The sequence below is a fragment of the Podarcis muralis genome, chromosome 2, assembly GCF_964188315.1.
Source record: "Podarcis muralis chromosome 2, rPodMur119.hap1.1, whole genome shotgun sequence".
NCBI lineage: Eukaryota > Metazoa > Chordata > Lepidosauria > Squamata > Lacertidae > Podarcis > Podarcis muralis.
Window position 1 is genome coordinate 33,866,901 of NC_135656.1, and position 16,793 is coordinate 33,883,693.

At 48.6% G+C, this 16,793-nt stretch overlaps 1 protein-coding gene across 2 annotated transcripts in view; it reads right to left on the reverse strand.

The window, feature by feature from the left end:
• GRIN2C (glutamate ionotropic receptor NMDA type subunit 2C) overlaps window positions 1-16,511 on the reverse strand; it is a 90,638-nt gene extending 74,127 nt beyond the window's left edge. Inside the window, exon 1 of one of the 2 annotated variants that reach the window (XM_077924170.1) lies at window positions 16,220-16,511. The gene's annotated coding sequence lies outside the window, so the exon portion shown is untranslated. Of the gene's footprint in view, window positions 1-15,161 lie in introns of both variants that reach the window. The other variant, XM_028716799.2, reaches the window with a different exon arrangement.
• Between the last annotated feature and the right edge of the window lie 282 nt (window positions 16,512-16,793).

Below are 16,793 nucleotides of genomic sequence, written 5' to 3' on the forward strand. Positions count from 1 at the left end.
ACGAACAGTCGGACACGACTAAACGACTAAGCAACAACAAATTAGAAGCATCAAACTTAAGAAAAGGGAGGATCCAGATTCTGTGAACAGAGACCTCCCATTCTGCCAGCAGGAAATGTGATGCGTATCAGTGCTATTACAATGCAGGCTTCATATTTCTTGCCACATTGCATGAGCATAAGACATGTCGGTCCTCAGCACATATGGGGCAAAAGGGGGCTTGCCACGGGGACATATAGGAGTTGTATTGGGATGGCAGAAGCAAGGGGAAGAAATATTTGGCTCTCAGCAAGGAGAAAAGGTGGGAGCTAAATGATGCTACTATCCTGGGCCAGTTTCTCAAGAGTCTTAAGCTAGGAGGTAGTTCCTAGGTCCTAGTGCCTACCCAGTGCTCCTCAACCTTAGCATGGGGAAATGGAGAAGGCATTGAAGCCAATACAAACAGACACCTGATACCTTCTCAGAGCTGACATTCGCGGTTATTGTGACTGCATCAAATTTGTGAAGGCATCGTAACATGACATACTCAAGTTTACACACTCCAGCCTCCCTCCCTAGGCTGGGCCGGGCTGCTAGGAAAGGCTCTTCTATTCATTGCTGTGAATTTCCAAGTATTTTTAGCCCTGTGATCAATAATTCATGGTGATTATGGCATCAACTACCTGAGACCAGTTAAAAAACACACCAAAAAAAAGAGGCCCAGAGTCTCTTAAATCCAAGATTCGCCCATTTTAATTTCACTTCAAGGACATTTAAACACACTGTAGGCAGCACTTTCTCCCCATAGAGGCTAATAAGTTTCTTCTGTATCAGATTTGATGCACCACCAACACTACAGAAACTCCTGCATCATGCTTCAGCTGCTTTGTGGCTCCATCTTCAGCTTCAAGGCTACCTCTGTCTAGTGAGAAGAGTTATGCACACTGGAACCAGCCTGCTTGATACCAGGACTTAATCTTTAACAGAAGAAGAGCCAACGTTCAAGTATCACAGAAGCAGGGACAGACTTTGGTCTTTTGCGGCTTTCTCCCAACTGAAGTGCAGAGTGTTTGAAGACTGGGACATTCGCAGGGAAACCAAAATGCTTGTTTACAAAGCTATTGTACTACCAACCTTACTGTATGCTTGTGAAACATGGACCACTTATAAATGCCATCTCCAACTCCTCAAAAGATTCCATCAACAGTGTCTCCAAAACATTTTACACATCACTTGGGAAGACAGGCAAACTAATACCAGTGTACTGGAAGAAGCAAAGATCACCAGCGTCGAAGCAATGATTCTTCAACATCAACTTCGTTGGACTGGTCATGTTGTGCGGATGCCTGATTCCAAAGCAACTTCTCTATTCCAAACTTAAAAATGGAAAGCTTAATGCTGGTTTTCAACAAAAGAGGTTTAAAGACTGTCTCAAGGCAAATTTTCAAAAAATGTAGTATAAACACCGACAATTGGGAAACACTTGCCTGCGAGCGCTCCAACCGGAGAACAGCCTTTACCAAAGGTGTCATGGGCTTTGAAGACGCTTAGGGCGCAACTCAGGACGAAAGGGAGAAAAGTGCTAAGAGGAAGGCACACTTGGCAAATCCACACCGTGATCAACTCCCGCCAGGGAACCAATGTCCCCACTGTGGAAGGATGTGTGGATCCAGAAGTGGCCTCCACAGTCACTTACGACTCATTGTTAAAACCATGTTTATGGAAGACAATCTTACTCGACTATGAGTGATCGCAGAAGAAGAAGAAGAAGAAGAAGAAGAAGAAGAAGAAGAAGAAGAAGAAGAAGAAGAAGAAGAGGGCTGCCTCTGAAGATGGTTTGGAAACTTCAGCTAGTGCAGAACTCAGCGGCCAGGTTGCTCACCAGAGCAAGGTGGTTTGAGCATATTAATGTTAGACAGTGAAAAGGAGGTTGGAAACTCCATGGTTCCTTCATAACATCAAGTTTGCTACTCAATGCTAAGATGAAGATCCAGAGCCAGAGAGATAGATCGAAAACCAGAAATGAACAAGAAAAGTAATGTTATGATTCCCTGAACATATCATACATGAAATGTTATTTGAGCTATGGGGGCATGTGTGTGTGTGTGTGCATACACCACAAGTGTCCCGAAAAACAGGAACATCCCATTTCCCCCCGCAAGAGTACAGTGGCCATTTTAAGTGCACAATTTCATGCTGAGAACTCGCCCTAAAAAAAGGTGGTTTGGAGGGGGCTGCGATATCGCAGTGTGCCCAAAAATGGAAATGAATTCTATGCGCCCTAATGGTGGCCAAGAGGCAGATACTGATGAATTGGAAGCATAAAGATACAATTCCCCTTAATCAATGACTTGACAACATGACAATATTGGCAACATATGAATGGGCAGCTTATAAATGCAGACTCTCTTTGGATAAATGATATTTGGAATGAGTTTACACAGAATATATTTGGTTATTGATAACTATGTGTGTATTAGGATAAAAAGATTATAAACATCTATATACTAATGTATGGAAATGTAATGGAGTATTTCCCCCCCCCTCTTTTTTCATTCTCACTCACTTTTTTCTTTCTTTTTTTGGTCACTCTACCTTTTTATAAATGAAATTCTTTGAATAAAATACTAATAATAAATGACTGGTTCATACGGACCAAAAAGGGTCGCCCTTGTGAAATTTGCTAAAGGTGCGCTATAACTCTTTGACCTTGCTCTAAGGTACAGCGCACCCTGGTTCCTATCCAGCAAAGCACTTACGCATGTGCTTAAACTAAGCACAGACTTCAATGGGATTATTCACAAGCATAATGTTAATAATCATACTTGAGTGCTTTGCTGGGCTGGGGCCAGATTGTTCACCTCTTTCCTCATCTCACTGTCCCCTGTATCTCACAGCAGCCCCTTAACCTGCAAAAAATAAAATACAAAAGAGGCGACTTCTTAAGGGCAAATGCAAAGATCAATTCACCTAGCTCTAAAATACACACTATTCCAGGGCTAAACAGTAGCATCTCCTTAAGTGCCAAGTTGCAACACACACACACACACACACACACACACACACACACACACACACCAGCCAAGGACAGGATAAAGAGAACGAGGATGCCATCTCCATTTCTAAATACAGAATTAAATTGAGGTCAGTACGTTGCTGGGACTTTGGAAATCCAGCCAGAAGAACCCTTCAGCTCTGCTTGCAGAGCACCAGAGTGCGATGACTGACAACAAGTGGTCAGAACTTGGGGAAAGGGCACCTCCGAGGCAACGGTTGATGCCTTGTTTTCTGATTCAAGAGCACTGGCTCTACAATGCACTGGGATGCAGTCTCTATAATTCACACCCAGTTGGAACACCTTGAGCTTGCAATGCAATGTCACAGGCACTCCGAATCTCAATAGCACCCATTGTCTTATTCAAAGGGGACACCCCTAATATGTGAAAGTGCCTTCCCCAATTCTCTCCCTCAGGAGCATTATGAAAAGCAAAGCTTGGGGAGACATCCTTCACGAGCCTGCGGGCAACATCTACATTACATACAGAGATTGGCTTTATATTAGCTGAACTGTGATAGCTGCCCCCTCCCAAAGAATCCTGGGATTCACAGTGTGCAAAAATCCCATTAGACGTTCTAAATACCCGCCTACAGAACACTAACAGCCCCAAGATTCCACAGGGAGAGGAATTACTGCTTAACCAGTATACATATCTTCTGTTCTGTAGACTAGGGGTAGGCAGAAGGGAGATCGTGATCTAGTGGTAGATCTCTGGATAATTTGAGGTAGATCAGCTAGGATTTCCAATTCACATATGTTTAGCAGTGGCAACAATGAAGTGACTTCCCCTGAAATTAAGAAAGCTGGCAAGGGGAGAGTAACCTGGTTTGTGCAGCAGGACTTTTGAGCTTGTTGTGTGTTTTGGAACTCCAAAGAAATTGATGGTCTCTGAATTCTTCAGTTCTGATGGTGCTAAGCTCAAGGGGAATTCAATCACATTGCAGAAAATCCAGACAAGCACACTCAAAGTTGATTTGCTGCTCTTGCGTAACAAACCCCACTGCCCTAAACTGGCTTTTTGGCAATAAAGTGATGGGGAAATGCACTGGAAAGTGTGGCGATAACACTTGCTTGACACAATGTTCTCTTGACACCCAGACATTCTGAAGGACACCCAGAATTTGCGAATATGAAAAGTTTGAAGTGTTGTAGCAACAACACTTCTAAAAAGCTCATGGACAACATATACTATGGAATAATCAATAACTTCAGATAAGTAAGAAGCAGATAATGGAGATCACAACATTCACCTGCTCAAATAAACCCCTGGAAAAGGGGCCAGTTCAGGGGAGGTCCTGAAGTTCTGACAACACTCCACGGTTTAAGGACATCCCAAGCAAAAGCAGGCAAACTTTGTCCATCACTTGCAGTAGGTTTAATGTTTTAGATGGCGGGTACGTTTCTGCCTAGATTGCATTTAATTTGATTTTAATAATGTATGCACCCTGTCCTGGGACCATTTGGTGATGGGCAGGTTTATAAATCTCATAAAAAACAAACTCTAGTGCCGAGCGCCATCAGCTATGCAGCCCAAATGGGACTGCCGAGAAACAGAAGAGAGGTGTCGGCATGTCTGGGATAACCCTCGGGGTTTGGAGAAATACGAAATACATTTAGGGGAAAGCAGTAGCAGCTTGTGTGGCTGGGCTGCACTGAGGAGCCTCCCTCCCGACACTGCCACCATCCATGAAGCTGACCTAGATGGAGATGGGCAGGGTGGCTGCAAGGTCAGGATGGTGTGGGCACATGGACAGGAGGAACACAGACTTGGCTAGACCAGGGCACCCCTGCAGCCTCAACCTCACCACCACACCACCCTAATCCCAGGTAAACTGCAGCACTGGTAGTGCCAAGAGGGCAGCTCTGAAACTCCACCCTGCCACTACTGAGGGGAAGATAAAGGGGAGAGAAATCTCCCAAAAGGACTACTGAGAACAGAACATGCTCAGCGACCACAGGATTCTTAGTAATGAAAAGCTGGGGGAGAGGGAGGAATGGAATGGAGCAAGTGGTCTGGCACCCTGAACAGGTGTGTACCACACTGCAATGTCTCATTGCAGGACCCGATTGCCCTCTTGACTAATAAAGGTAAAGGGTAAAGGGACCCCTGGCCATTAGGTCCAGTCGTGGATGACTCTGGAGTTGTGGCGCTCATCTCACTTTATTGGCCGAGGGAGACAGTGTACAGCTTCCAGGTCATGTGGCCAGCATGACTAAGCCGCTTCTGGCGAACCAGAGCAGTGCACAGAAACGCCATTCACCTTCCCGCCGGAATGGTATCTATTTATCTACTTGTACTTTGATGTGCTTTCGAACTGCTAGGTTGGCAGTAGCAGTGACCAAGCAACGGGAGTTCACCCCGTCGCGGGGATTTAAACCGCCGACTTCTGATCAGCAAGTCCTAGGCTCTGTGGTTTAACCCACAGTGCCACCTGTGTCCTCTTGACTAGTAGCAAGGCACAAACTGATCTACTTCTTTCAATCAGTAACAACCCCTTTCGAACAAAGATGGGACCAAAAGTAGCACTAGAAGCACCAAACCCCCCCCCTTCTCTCTGTTTTTCTCCCTTTGATATACCAGCAGAGAGACGACAATTCTTTCACTGAGTGTAAGTAAACAAGCATACCTAAACTCCAGACCCTAGTCAAATCATCGTCCTTTACTCACTTTGACCCCAACTCTAAGGCTGGATTAGTCCATACAACAGACAAAACAATGACGTTTCTTTTTGCAGTTGTTTGGGCAAAACAGAACCAACCCAAACCAACTCACTACAGCACCAGTCAAATCTTGCTCCCTACTGAAAAAGTGTAGGGGGTGTTAGGGGAGGTGTAATACTGCTAGTGGGGGACATGTTGTGCTCCTTCTCGGGTGGTTCGTCCACCTTTGGGCCCCACCCTGTACTCAGCTCTCACCTGTGGCTCCTAGAAGCTGTCAGTATATGACAGTGGCCACACCCTGGAAATAGGTTCAACTGGCTGGCTAAACCAGGTGAGGGTAGCCAATGGGTCTCAAACCCTCAGCGAGTTAGGGACTTGCGAAGATGTGGCAGATTGAGCAGATGAGACCAATACTGGACCCAACAGTCAAGAATGAGGTTTCTGCATGTGCTGTAGAGAGAAGTGAGGGACAGATGGGGCTCATTAACCTGGGAAGGCAGCCCATCTAGGATCCTAAACCTCTGCTGCCTTGCAGGGTATCTTTGGGAGAAGAAAGGGCTAAGGAATAAAGCCCTTCACAAATCCAGAGTAGAGTCCCTAAGATGGTTGGATGGTGTCTTGTATGCCTTCTTCTGGCAGCTCCTGCAGCCAAGCTGGTGCCAAGCATATTGCCCTGCTTTCCTTTGAATCACATCAGTGAGGTCGAGAGGAGGGTCTTGTTGTCTGGGCAGCCCAGGACCTCCATACACACTGCCCAGGCTTGTGCCTAGGGGAGGTCACTTTGGTGCTAATGCAGCAATTTGACTTCATCCCTGGAGGTGCTCTCCTTGAGACAGATAGATACCAACAATAATAATGATATTATAATAATATATTATTTGTACCCCGCCCATCTGGCTGGGTTTCCCCAGCCACTCTGGGCGGCTTCCATTAAAGATACATTAAAATGTCACACATTAAAAACTTCCCTAAACAGGGCTGCCTTCAGATGTCTTCTAAAAGTCAGGTAGTTGTTTATTTCCTTGACATCTGATGGGAGGGCGTTCCACAGGACGAGCACCACTACCAAGAAGGCCCTCTGCCTGGTTCCCTGTAAGCTCACTTTTCACAGTGAGGGAACCACCAGAAGGCCCTCAGCGCTGGACCTCAGCGTCCGGGCAGAACAATGGGGGTGGAGACGCTCCTTCAGGGATACTGGGCCAAGGCCGTTTAGGGCTTTAAAGGTCAACACCAACACTTTGAATTGTGCTCGGAAACATACTGGGAGCCAATGTAGGTCTTCCAAGACCGGTGTTATGTGGTCTTGGTGGCTGCCCCCAGTCACTAGTCTAGCTGCCGCATTCTGGGTTAATTGTAGTTTCCGGATCACCTTCAAAGGTAGCCCCACGTAGAGCACATTGCAATATTCCAAGCGGGAGATAACTAGAGCATGCACCACTCTGGTGAGACAGTCCGTGGGCAGGTAGGGTCTCAGCCTGTGTACCAGATGGAGCTGTTGACAGCTGCCCTGGATACAGAATTGACCTGTGCCTCCACGGACAGCTGTGAGTCCAGAATGACTCCCAGGCTGCGCACCTGGTCCTTCAGGGGCACAGTTGCCCCATTAAGGACCAGGGAGTCATCCACACCAGCCCGCCCCTTGTCCCCCAAGAACAGTACTTCTTTCTTGTCAGGATTCAACCTCAATCCATTAGCCGCCATCCATCCTCCAACCGCCTCCAGGCACTCACACAGGACCTTTACCGCCTTCACTGGTTCTAATTTGAAAGAGAGGTAGAACTGAAAAAGGATTCATCCTCTCTTGTAGGATGCGTCTTACCCCTCAAGAAAACACATAAGTGGGAGAAAAGACTCGGGACCAGTTCATGCAAGGGAACGTCACATCCCTTGCCCCAATCCTTACGGAATGCTGTGACATCACAGCATTTCGTAAGGAGTGAGAAAAGGCTGAGACATTTTCCTGCTGCATGGAATAATCCTCTCTCCCACTCATGTGGGCACAGGGGGTGGTAGCCCATTTATGTTTCACACAGAGATTCTTAAACAATAGGGATATTAGATCTTCCTGTCATTCTGAGATTAGACGCGCAAAGGGGAACCTAACTGATACAGTACAGTTAATACAGAGAAGCAGTTGTGGTCAGTGTTGCATCCATACCACTGGGTCCTCATGGCTAGCCCAGCTCATGGAAATAACTCCAAACCCTCCCCCCCCCCCCCGCCAACTTCACAGGGCATCCATCTTCCTCAGCATTTCCAAAACCCATCACGTAAAGGCAGCAGCTGGCTTGGGATCTGCAGCCTGGGCTCAAATCACAAATCAGCCACAGGCGAGTCAATCATACAATCTCAGTTCTTCATTCCAAGGGGGGGGGGGCGAGGAGGAAAACAAATGCAAGGCAGGCACACACAGCTGTTGTGTGAATGAGGCTCAATCAACAAGTACAGCAGAACAAGATGGTATAAGTGATTGCACTGTTTCAGAGCACATTTGTGAATGTCCCGCCCCTCCCGCCATATACAATTTAAAAATCAAGTTTACACAGCCCAGCTTATTCCTAGGGCAGTTTTAAATAGCAAAGTAACTAGTGAGGGCTTTTGCTTTCTTCCTTTCTAAAGGAGGGGATCCAATCATGTCCCCCACCACCACCCTTGCGATCTGGAGTGGTACAGTCACTTCTAAAACTGCAGGACTCTGCCACTTCATTCTGCTCCATACATAGACCTGCCCTGAAATAAGAATTGTTGCCTGCTTAAAAAGGCAGTCTAGTTAAAAGGTAAAGGTAAAGGTACCCCTGCCCGTACGGGCCAGTCTTGACAGACTCTAGGGTTGTGCGCCCATCTCACTTAAGAGGCCAGGGGCCAGCGCTGTCCGTAGACACTTCCGGGTCACATGGCCAGCGTGACAAAGCTGCATCTGGCGAGCCAGAGCTGCACACGGAAACGCCGTTTACCTTCCCGCAAGCGGTCCCTATTTATCTACTTGCACCTGGGGGTGCTTTTGAACTGCTAGGTTGGCAGGCGCTGGGACCGAGCAACGGGAGCGCACCCCGCCGCGGGGATTCGAACCGCCGACCTGATGATCGGCAAGTCCTAGGCACTGAGGTTTTACCGTTTCCTTCCTCCAACTGGGTAGGTGAAAGAAGCCTCTATTCTGTTGAGAAGTCCTCTTTGCCAAGAAAATGTTATTTGCTTAAGAGTCAGGGTCCAACGACATATTCAGTCAGAGACAAATGATGTGAAGCCAAACCATGGCTTAGCGCAAATGCACAAGCTGCTGGAGAGGAGATTGTGGCTATTTTGCTGTTCCTCTGATCCTGCTGCTGTTGCTGCACTCCGGCAAGCAAAGCTTTGAATGTTATCTGAACCTGGGCTCAAGGTTTGTCTCATTCCAGACAGACCACAAGCTGTAAATGGTGAACACAACCTTGGTTATAATTATTGGCTTGTCTGGGGCAGAGACAAACCTCACGCCAGGTTGAGATGACACACTAAGGCGAATCAGTTCAGTTGTATACTAAACATGTACCTTCTTAGTAGTGGCGCCTTCCCTGTGGAGGTGTCAAGAAGATAAAGAATTATCTTTTAGAAGACATCTGAAGGCAGCCCTGTATCGCGAGATTTTTAATGCTTGATGTTTTTAGATATGCTGTAAGCTGCCCAGAGTTGCCCTAAATTGTTTTAGCAATTTAGCTGGCTCCAACGTTGTTGTTTTACACTGTTGCAGCTTGCCCTGGGAACTTGTGGTGAAGGGCAGGTAAGACATCTAATAAAAAACAACAATGCTGAAGCATAAAAACTTCAGCAGCAGAGATTAGAATTAGTAGAGAACTACTCTCAAGCAACACCAGAAGATATTCCAAGCAGGTTTTAAAATTTAAAAAACCTGCGAAAGAAATAAAAAGTAGTTTTCACCTGGTGCCCAAAAGACCACAAAGTGAATGCCAGGCAAGGCTCTATGAGGACAGCATTCCATAGCTAGGGTGCCACCATTGAAAAGGCTCTGTCCCCAGTAACCACCTGCCACACATTTTCTTGGCAGATACCTAGAGAATGGGAAATAAAGATTTAAGACCATAGTCCCCAGCATGGCACTCATAGGCACCATTGCACCCTTAGACATCCCTTGGTGTTCACCAAGGTTTCCACTGATCCTTCTTATTTTTAACTTTAAAATATTTATTTTGTTTGTTTGGGGTGGGGGGTGCTTTTTGGGGGGCAGCTTTTTATCTTTTTTATTTTGGGGGTATAGACGTTAGCCTGTTGTTTGGCATTTGTGTCTTCAGTAATCAGTTTTCCTTCTGTAAAATGGGTATTTTGAGGTGCCCATGGCAGTTTCTTCGATTTCAGATGTGTCTCCCAGGCCCCAAAAGGCTGGGGGTTCCTGATTTAAGGCAATTCAGAAAAAAGGTATTAACATGGAGATCACTTCTGCCTAGGAAACTTTATGGGTGCCATGTGCAGTTTGTCAAATATGAATGTGACAAGGCATCTATTCCACTGCACCGTCAGTTGTGGCTTCCTGCTGAACATACCTGTATCAAAATAGCCACCAAGCATTCATCACAGCTGATGAACTACTCACAGGAATTATGTAAGCAGCTTCCATGCGGGAAGCGCCTCTCTCACGTGAAAACCGTTTTGATCTGTTAATATCCCTGATCAAGCAAATGCAGAGGGGACTTGTGGGAAAGTATATTCAGTACTTGTGAACAGCTGCAGATACTGCCAGCTAAGGCTTCTGTTATTCTTATCTATCATCATCATTTATTAATTTATCGATTGCCTTTTACACACATCTCAAGGCAATTTGCAAACACACCATAAAACAAGTAAAAACTACCCCCACTGATAGCCTCCACTGTTTGCAAAAGAGAAAAGTCATTAACTGAATTAATATCTTCCAAGGGGTGGTCATGTAAGAAACGGTATTTCCATTAGCGTGCCGGTCTGTTTAACTGGCACAACAATGAGCAGCTGCAACGCATTGCACAGCAGCAGCAGCAACAGGAAGTTGCGAGAACCGTGAAAAGGCTACTTGCCCACATAGACACATCATCTTTTCCAGATTGTCCCGTCACAATTACCTGCATGGAGCTGTGCAATATTCAACTACAGTGGTACCTCGGGTTAAGTACTTAATTCATTCCGGAGGTCCGTTCTTAACCTGAAACCGTTCTTAACCTGAAGCACCACTTTAGCTAATGGGGCCTCCTGCTGCTGCCGCGCCGCCGGAGCACGATTTCTGTTCTCATCCTGAAGCAAAGTTCTTAACCCGAGGTACTATTTCTGGGTTAGTGGAGTCTGTAACCTGAAGCGTCTGTAACCTGAAGCATCTGTAACCCGAGGTACCACTGTACAGAGGAAGCACAAGCACAACAATATTGCTGCAGGTGGGTGGTTGTGATCAGGGTTCACTAGTTTGCTTTCCATAGATCCAATTAGATCTTTCTCCAGCTTTCCACTCACTTGTCCATCTCCCTGCATTTGTATCGGGATCCCTTGACACAACGTAGCCATTTCACAGAGGAGCTGCGAGACGAGCAATTTCTCTGAAGCATTCTGTTGAGGACAGAACCACGCAACTGACACAGGACCACTGCTATTTTTCTAGAAGAAGAGGTGCCGAAACTCACCACAGACACCTCTCTTATAATGGGAATGGCACCCACTGAGAGGTGCCAAAATTGAGTCTTGGCTGGGGAAAAAGCCCTGCCTAGCTCTGCAAAGTGTGATGAAGGCTGAAGAAGTCACAAGTGTCTGGAGCTAAAGTGATTTGGAGATTGTTGCAAGGATGGCACTTAGTGAGCATAAACAGAATTGTGTTTGTTTAACTCTTCCAAAGGCCGAGACCTGAAATGTTTAGTAGCATTTCAGTAATGTCAAGGGCAGGAGAATGTGGACAGTAAATTTGAACACCAGATATGAAGAGCTGAGAGAGGACCAGCAATTCAGAATTGTAAGATATTCCTCCCTGTTGTGGGGCGAAGGGAATGCGGCAAAACAGAACCCAAAGATGAACTACTGAGGAAATGTATAAAGTCAGTAACTATCTAGGCTCGATGCACCCGTCTCAGGCTGCAGCTGGAATCAAGCAGTTCCAATCACCCCTGTGTCTCAGAGATGACTCTCCACGATGATGCTGTTTCAACCCAGAGCACAGAATGGATGGAAAAGGGACCAAGAGGCTCCGAATGTGCTAAATTCATATATACCTTTTTCCTATTTTTACTGGTATGTCAAGTGATCCAAGTCTTGCCAAACTACAAGGGAACGAGAAAGACCCAAGGAAATCTTTCAAGAATGAGAGCTGTAAGCAAGTATAGACTCCTGTGCTGTGTTTTCCCTCTGTCAGTTTCAAGCTGTGGCTACACAGAACAACACCAATGCTGCCCTTCTCTCTTCTTTCCCCAGGAAATATGTAGCAGGAAGAGCCGGTGGTGATGGTTCGATCCTGCTTCCCTGTCTGCTTGTCCAGTTTTCGCTACAGATTCCCAGCCCCCACCCCCTGCTCTGACTGTACTTTTTAAAAATGTATTAAAAAGAGGGAGGAAAAAACAGCCTCTTTAATCCATATTTCCTAAAGCCCTCTAAATAAGCATCACATAAGTACTTATTTAGGAAAATTATTTAAAAGGGAGATTATGAGCCGAAAGGATTGGGAAGTCACTGGTGCTATGCTGAGGGTGGTCAGCCCCAAGGCATTTCAGAGCTACTATATTCCCTCTTCAAACAAGGCAGAGGCCGTGGGTGCAGGGAATAAATTCAGGTGGAAGCAAATCTTGGCCTATGTCCCCACCGCCACCTTCTGAAATGTGGGAGCAGATTTGGATCTTGGTTCTGAAATCATAAGAGATTTTTGCTACTGGACGCAATGGAAGGGCAACTTTTTCACCTCTGTGAAGCTCAAGGAAAATGACGGCTGATGGCTTCTTGAGAAAGCCCTCAAAACCCAGTACTGCGTATTTCTCTTTCCCAGGGGGAGGAAGAACATCTACCTTATCACAGCTCCCAACATTTTGCATGCAAAGCTCTGTTTGTAGGGAACACCTTTCAAGCATATTGTTTTATAATATACATTAGGCAAACCTGTCGCAGCCGTATTTTGTTGGTGCTGCCGTAAACAGTGAATTTTGTTGGTGCTGCATTTGCCAACACACACACACACACTGTGGATTGCTAAAGAGTACATAGAGAAAGGTGGAAGAGAAGAAGGAAAACCCCAAGAACAGCAGCAAAGAGTTCCAGTGGAAATGAATGGAAACTGAACAGATCCTTCCCTTCTATATCCATGGAGCTTGCAGAAGAGAACCTCCTGGGTGCCCCCTCTTCACCTCCAGTAGGAGCAGAGTTTCCAGTTTCTAATTCGAAAGGCGGTGAGACTAACCCCATCCCTGACAGCGCTCAGGCTGCGGGTGAAAACATTCCGATTCTGCATAGCTTTTAATGCATCTTTAATATATGAAAGAAGGTTTTTAACTCTGCTCCCTTTCCTTTTTTTACTTGACGGTATGATTTGTTCTTCTTTTCTTTTCTTTTTAATGGTATGATTCCCCCCCCCCCCAATTAAAAAAAAAATATATCCAACCAACCTGGAGAATATTTCATTTTAGATTCAGTTTCTTTCTCGCCACTCATATCAAGTCATGGCAGGTGGTTATGGAGAACAAAACGGCCTTATTTATAAACCTCACTTTACTATCACCTTCCTCTCCTCCCAAAACGTATCTCCAGGTAACACACACAACTGTCAGTGGAAATTATTTTAACTCCCCTTAATTTTGTGGATGATGAAAATTCCTTAAAATATCTGTACGTTTAAATCTACCTGTTTCTGTATGAGAGTTATATTTTGTTTATTTACTACTGTTATGTCTTGAAAATAAGCTCAAGGGGGTTACCCCCCCCTTTCTATTTTATCCTCACAACAACCCTGTTAAGTAGGTTAGGCTGAGAGACAGTGACTGGCCCAAGGATGCCCAACTTGGCTGGGTTGTGATTTGAACCCTGGTCTCCCAGGTCCTAGCCCCATAATCTAACCACCGCACCGCACTAACCAAAGCTACAAACTTTTAAAAATCCTAAATTTGAGGATGGAGTGAAGCACAGGTTTCCCTCCTCCACGATTGAGATTCTGAAGTCTTTTAACTGGGCTAGAAGGATCACTTGTATTATAATGATCCCATTCCAGGAAACAACCCCACCGCCAAGTTTAAGAGAATATAACTAAAGGAAGGGAGGAAAGTTAGTTAGAACTGGGTAGCAGGGAATAGTGCACGTTGCTGATATACAGAGGACAAAGTGGAAAACTGAGATTACAGAACAGAAGGAGAAAAAGGAACAGGGGGAGATCTTCAGGAGGATCTACTTCTGTAGCGCTTCCAAGGATACTTGAGGAGGGGAGAAGATGATGGTGATGTAATTCTTCCCCTCAGGAAGGTACTTCCATGACATGCCACACTCTGCCCCATTACCCTGTCTGACTTTTTGTTCCTCTACCCCCAAAAGGTCTCCCTCTCTCTCCCCCCCAAACTTCCGGATGCGCATGAATAATCGCCACACACACCCCCCAAAAAAAAAACTTCGTTCCCAACAGCTACCTTTCCTCTAAGACCCCGATGCTCTAATGTATGTCCGCCTTATTAGTAGAAACCGTATTATTCATAGCATTCTTATGTAATTTCCCCCTTTTCTCCCCTTTGCTCCTCCCGCAGCAACAGTTGGAGACGGGGCGGGAGGGAGGAAGGAAGGAGCGTTATCAATACCAATTAGAACCCTAATCGTTTGTAGACAAATGCCAGAAGCCCAGGAGGAACATGGAGGGGGGGGGAGAGAGGGAGAGAGGACCATTTGTCACCGGGACAAGACTCCCTCCCTCCCGGGCTCCGGCTCAGACACGCAAGAAGGAAGAAGGGAGGGAGCGAGGCAAAAAAATGCAGCTTAAAAAGGTCGCATATGGATTAACCAAAAATAAATGCAAAGTGTCCTGCCTGATGCGATGTTACGCAAGGTGCTGGAAGGGGGGTGGGGGGGATGTAAAAATACCGACACTCGGCGATTTAGGAGGGGAGAACAAGCGAGCGCCAAAACACACACAACACACACACCAACCAAACTCTCTTGCCTTCCAGCCAAGCCAACCTTGGTGTTTCGTGGAAACGTTCCCAACACGACCCGGAGGGTGGATGGATGGGAGCTGCTTTCAGAGTGAAGGCGAGAGAGGGGGATAGCAAGGAAAGGGGGTTGTTTTTTAAAGGGGGGGCGAGTTCTTCCTTGGGGGTGCAGAACTTGGGGAAAGCGCCACGGACTTGGCGCTGCGCAAAGCCCTCCAGGAACAACTCCAGGCGTGACATTGACAAGGTGGCAGCGGGATGGGCGCCTCTCGGGTTACTTACTAGCCAGACGCCGCTGTTGCTGCTGCTGCGGCGGCGGAGGGAGAAGTAAACAAACCGGGGCTACTTACTAGAGGGCAAGTGCGGCGGCGGAGGGCTGCATCCCCTGGTCTCCGGGGCACGTCTGGGCTCCTCGCGGTCTCGGGAAGAGGGGGGTGCTGTCGGGGGTCGGCCCCCCGGTCCGCTCGCCAACCCTCTGGCGGCTGGCTGGGCGAGGCATAAGCGACCCTCGGCTCCTTCTTGCGCGCGTCCTCTCCCGCCTTCCCTGTCGCCACCACGGAGCCAGACGAGTGGCGCGAAGGGCTCTCCGTGGCTGCCTGGCGGGGGTCACCAGCGTATCCTTGCAAGGAGTGGGGACGGCAGGGACGGGACCGAGGGATCCCAACGGCTTTGGAGCGAGGGAGGTGGCGAGATCCAACTTGGGCAGCCGGCGGCGGCGGCGGCTAGCAAGGCGGAGGACTTGCCCTCCGTCGAGGGTCGCCCTTGGAGGAGGCGAGACGGCCGCGCGCCCGGGGTGCCAGCAAGTGCCTCCTTCCCGCCCGCTTCATCGCCCTCCGCGGCTCTTCTCCATCTCCGCGGCCGAGGAGGAGGAGGAGGCGGGCGGGACGGCGGAGAGGATCTTAGACAGCAGCAAGGCTGCGCAGGGCGCTGGCACAAAGATCGGGCAGATGTCCTTCCGTGCGCGCGGGGCCGCCCGGGCTGCCATCCCCTCCCCTCCCCTCTAACCCGGCCTGAACCCTCCTGCAACTTGGCGCCTAGGCGCTGGGCCAGCCAGTCCCAGGAGGGGGACAGGTGGCTCCGATTAAAGCTGCCTCGCTCCGTCTGCGCGGGCACCGCTCCCAGTTTAGGGAGAGGGAGGGCGCTCGGGGCGGGAAGCGGGCGAGTGGCCTTGGCCTCCGCTCGCCCGGTGGCCTCGGTCCACCTCTCGATCGCCCCCCTTCCCCAGAAAGGACGCGCAGGGCAACCTCGCCTTTAAAGAAGCGGCGCCGTCGGAAGACCGAGGTGTCCCCACGTGCGGCGCCCATAGGCGGCCCGAAGAGGCAGAGGGTGCCTCGTAGGCTCTAAAGCACCCGGCACGCACCCAAGGTTGGAGCGGGAGAAGCCAGGCGGATCCCCGCGCGGAACACACCTGCGAGCTAATCGGCGGAGTGGCCGGAGGAGCCCTCGCGTGCTCGGCGGACCGCCCGCGCTCCCCCGACGCTCAGCCGCCGCTGCCTCCCTTCTTCTCCCCAAGCTCCAGCCGGCAGGAGCTCGCCTGTGCCCTTCGGCTGCCCACCTCCCCTCCTTCTTCCCGCCGCTCCTGCCATGCTCTGCTACCCGCCGCGCCTCGAGCCCACGCTCTTCCCTGCTCCCCAGCCAAGAGCTTGGCGTCCCACCAAGGTCCTCTTCCGCAGCCTGTCCCTTTAAGGGCGCTCGGACCCCGGCCCTTAAGCAGGGCGCCGTGGGAGGGGCCTGGAGGGAGGGGGAGCCGCCCCCGCCCCTCCTACGCAAAAGGGAGGAGGAGGAGGAGGCGGAGAGCGCCGAAGCCTTCGGAGTCAGGAGCCTCCAGCTGTCGCCTGGACCCCATCAGGGCTAAGGGTCACGTGGTCAGGAGGCTTTTAATTTGGAACGTGGGGGGGGGGGGCAAACGAACGGAGTCAATGGGCAGGGGAGATGCTTTGCCATTAGTTTGTTAGTAGGAAAGACAGAAGGCTTTGGTCCCT